We start from the raw sequence: 4,505 nt of genomic DNA, 5'->3' as shown, positions 1-4,505 counted from the left end.
TGGACCAGGAATTGAACCCACGTCCCCTGCATTGGCAGGCAGATTCTTATCCACTGGACCACCAGGGAAGTCCCAAGGGAAACTTTGTAACATTGCTGAACTATTTTGGCTATCCCTAGAGCCTAAAAGATGTGGGCTGGGATGTTGGTCCCTGTAGCCTTTTACAAACAGTAAGAGAAATACTCAACTCCAGTCCCCACTAGCCTTCCTGTTTCACCTACCATGAGAAAGGGGGAAAGGATGAGAAGTACCTGTGAAGGTCATGGTTCAAGGACCCAGGCCCGCAAAAAGACTAAGACCTAATCATAAACTATAGAATGCTTCCCCTTCCCCACACATTACCACCACATCACTAAATGGCCATTTACTACAGTTTCCTTTTCCCAGTACATCATGTCCGACTTTTGACCAAAAATTACAAGGCATACCAAAAGACAAAAAGTTTCAAGAGACAGCAAGTATCAGAACTAAATTCAGATACAGAAAAGATGTTAGAATTATCATACAAGGAATTTTTTAAAAATCTGTGATTAATATCCTAAAACTTCTGGTGGGAACAAGGGACAACATGTAAGAACAGACAAAGAACGTAAGCAAAGAGTTGGAAACTCTAAGAAAGAATTTAAAAGAATTTCTAGAAATAAAAAACACTATAACAGAAATGAGTGCCTTTGGTGGCTTCATCAGTACAAAGAATAAGTGAGTTGGAATATATGTTAATGGGAACTTCTAAAATTGAAATGTAAAGAGGAAAAAAGGAATGAAAAAGACAGGATAGAATATCCAAGAACTGGAAGAGGAGGCACAATTATAAATGGTATAATGTATACATAATGGGAATAATAAAAGGTGAAGAAAGAGAAAAAGGAAATAAATAAATATTTGAACTAACAATTGCTGAGTATTTTCCAATATTAATGACATCAAACACCAGACATCAAACCACAGATACAGGGAGCTCAGAGAATACCAACCAGGATAAATACCAAAAAATCTATACCTAGGCATAGCATACTGAAACTGTAGAAAGCCAAGGACAAAGAGAAAATCTTAAAAGAAGCCCGAGGAGATAAAGAAACCTTACCTATAGAGGAGCAAAAATAATAATTACATTGGAATTTCCTTCAGAAACCAAGCAAACAAGAAGAGAGAAGGTTTGAGTGAAACATTTCTAGTGTTGAAAGAAAAAAAACACCAACCTAGAACTCGGTATCTAGTCAATTATCTTTCAAATGAAGGAGAAATGAACACGTTCTCACACAAAGAAAAATTAAGAGGATTTGTTGCCAGTAGATCTGCTTTTCAAGAAATGTTAAAATAAGTTCTTCAGAAAGAAGAAAAACAATGATACAATTTAGAAACTTGGATCAAAAGAAAGAAAGAAAGAACATTAGAAAAGGAATAAGTGGGGGCTTTCCTGGCAGTCCAGTGGTTAGGACTCCAAGCTCTCACTGACATGGGCCTCAGTTTGATCCCTGGTCAGGGAACTAAGATCCCACAAGCCATATGGTATGGCCAAAAAAAAAAAAAAAAAGATAAAAGGAATAAATGAAGATAAAATAAGGTATTTATTTTTCTTATTCTTAATTGATTTAACAGATAAGTTTGTTCAAAATAATAATAGCAACAATGTCAGCAATAATAGCAATACTTAATAAGTGCAATAGCTAATACATAACTGAAATGAATGACAGGAGGTTATAAGGAACAGGAGGGAGGAATCGAAAATACTCCATTATAAGGTATTAGCACTACTCATGAAGTGGTATAGTGTTATTTGAAAGTGAACTGAACTAGTTGTAAATATATATGGCAAACTCCAGGGGAACCACTAAAAATATATATAACCAATATGCTAAGACAGGAGAGAAAATGGAGTCATATACAAAAGGTTCAGTTAAAACCAGAGAAGGCAGCACCCTCCATGTTCATTGCAGCATGATTTACAATAGCCAAGATATGGAGACAACCTAAGCGTCCATCAACAGATGAATAAAGAAAATGTGAGATATATACAATGGATAATTCAGCCATAAAAAAAGGATGATATCTTGGCATCTGCAAAAACAAGGATGCCCTTGAGGGCATTATGCTAAGTGAAATAAGTCAGACAGACACAGACAAATACTGTATGCCCTCACTTCTATGTGAAATCTTTAAAAAATAAAATGAAAGCATGCTCATAGATACAGGAACAGATTGGTGGTTGCTAGAGATGGAGGGGGCAGGTGGGCAAAACTGGCGAAGTGCATCAAAAGGTACAAACTTCCAGTTATAAAATAAATAAGTCACGGGGATGAAATGTACAGTATGGTGACTATAGTTTATAATACTGTATTGTAATATTTGAAGGTTGCTGGGAGGGTAGATAGGAAAAGTCCTTATCACAAGAAAAAAATTTTTGCTGTAACCATGTCTGGTGACAGGTGTTAACTAGACTTATTGCAGTGATCATTTTGCAATACATACACATAACAAATCATGTTGAACACCTGAAGCTAATATAATGTGATATACAGTTATATCTCATAAAAAGACAAAAGGCAGAAAAAGAGAAGGCAAACACATACACACAAAACACACACACACACAAACAAGGACAATGATTAGAAAACAGGAATATTAATCCAACTATATCAGTAATCACTTTAAACATCAGTGTTCTGAGTACATCAAATAAAAGACAAAAACTGTCAGAGTAGATTACAAAAAAACAAGCCCCAATCATTGTTGTCTACAAGAAACCCACTTTAAATATAGAGACAAATAAATTGAAACGATAAATTAAAAGTAAAGGGCTAGAGGACTTCCAGTGATTAAGACTCCGCCTTCCAGTGTGGGGGACATAGGTTTGATTCCTGGTTCAGAAATGGAAATCCTACTTGCTGTGTGGTGCGCCAAAAAAAAAAAAAAAAGGAAGGGATAGAGAAAGATATACCAAGGTAACTCTAGTAAAAAGAAAGCTGGAATAACTGTATTAATTTCCAACAAAATACTTCAGTGAATATCATTGTACACATATTTTTTTCTTATTTAGAAAACAGATTATCTCTTTCTCTAAACTTTTTTGTTTGGTTTGTTTTCCTCTTATACTTAGACATAAAACATATACGGTAACTTGGATAAAAGGCACTAAAGCATATAGCTTGATGAATTTTTTGCATACATGTATTTTTCATAGGTTCAACAATAATATTATCAAATAGTAATGCACTTCAGCACTGTTCTAAGTGCTTTACATGTATCGATTCCTTTCATTCTCTTACCAAACCTATAACTTAGGTACTGTGCCTGCTAAGTCACTTCAGTCGTGTCCAACTCTTTCTGACCCTATGGAATGTAGCCCACCAGGCTCCTCTGGCCAAGGGATTCCCTAGGCATAGATACTGGAGTGGGTTGCCTTGCTCACTTTACCACTAGCGCCATCTGGGAAGCCCAACTTAGGTACTATTATCATCCTATTTTAGAGATGAGGAAACCATGGCACAGGTGGATTAAGCATTTGGCCTCCCACACAGTCAGGCCACAATGTCTGTGCTCTGAATATTTCCATACTATAAAGATAATCACGGAAGTGGCTTAGCACACTGTGTGATGCACAATATTAAGTGCTCTAAATATTATCATCAGGGCTTCCCTGGTGGAAAGTGAAAGTGTTAGTCGCTCAGTTGTGTCCAGCGCTTTGCGACTCCAGGGACTGTAGCCCCCCAGGCTCCTCTGTCCATGGAATTCTCCAGGCAAGAATACAGGAGTGGGTTGCCCTTCCTTTCACCAGGAGATCTTCCTGACCCAGGGATCAAAACCAAATCTCCCACATTGCAGGCAGATTCTTTACCATCTGAGCCACCAGTGGTTTAGAATCCGTGTTGCAATGCAGGGGACACCAGTTCGATCCCTGGTCCAGGGAAATCGCACATGCCTCAAGGCAACTAACCCTGTGTGCCATGACTACTGAGCCCATGCTTTAGAGCCTGTGATCTGCAACAAGAGAAGCCACCACTTCAGAGTAGCCCCCTTTCACCTAACCAGAGAAAGCCTGTGAGCATCAACGAAGACCCAGTGCAGCCAAAAAAAAAATTTTTTTTTAATATTATCATTGTTTTTACAACAATTAATAAATACAGTTTCACTGAATCTGAGGTGCTACCAATTGTAAGATACATCATTATTTTAAGTACTACCACCAAGGAAAGATAACACCATCAGTCATAATCGTTGAAGACTGGACTGAGTGTTTTGACATACATTCCAATCTCAAAAAGGTGAAAAAATGGACTTTATGGAATGAATGAAATTTGTGCAGTATTATTTGTACATACAGTGCTGCCATTAGTGTTGTCCAATGGCTTTAGATACCATCTAGGGCCTGAGGGCCCTCCTTTGAACTGTAAAACCTGCATATCCAACTGCCTTTTTAATGTCTCCACATGGAAGCTTCACAGGCACCCGAAAGATCACATTGGTCAAAACTGAGTTCTCAATAGTCTTTTACAGTCAATCTATTC

The sequence above is a fragment of the Bos grunniens genome, chromosome X (assembly GCF_055505025.1).
Source record: "Bos grunniens cultivar Pamir isolate PY7600 chromosome X, Bosgru_T2T1.0, whole genome shotgun sequence".
In the NCBI taxonomy this organism is placed as follows: Eukaryota; Metazoa; Chordata; class Mammalia; order Artiodactyla; family Bovidae; genus Bos; species Bos grunniens.
Note: the sequence above shows the minus strand (reverse complement) of the source record.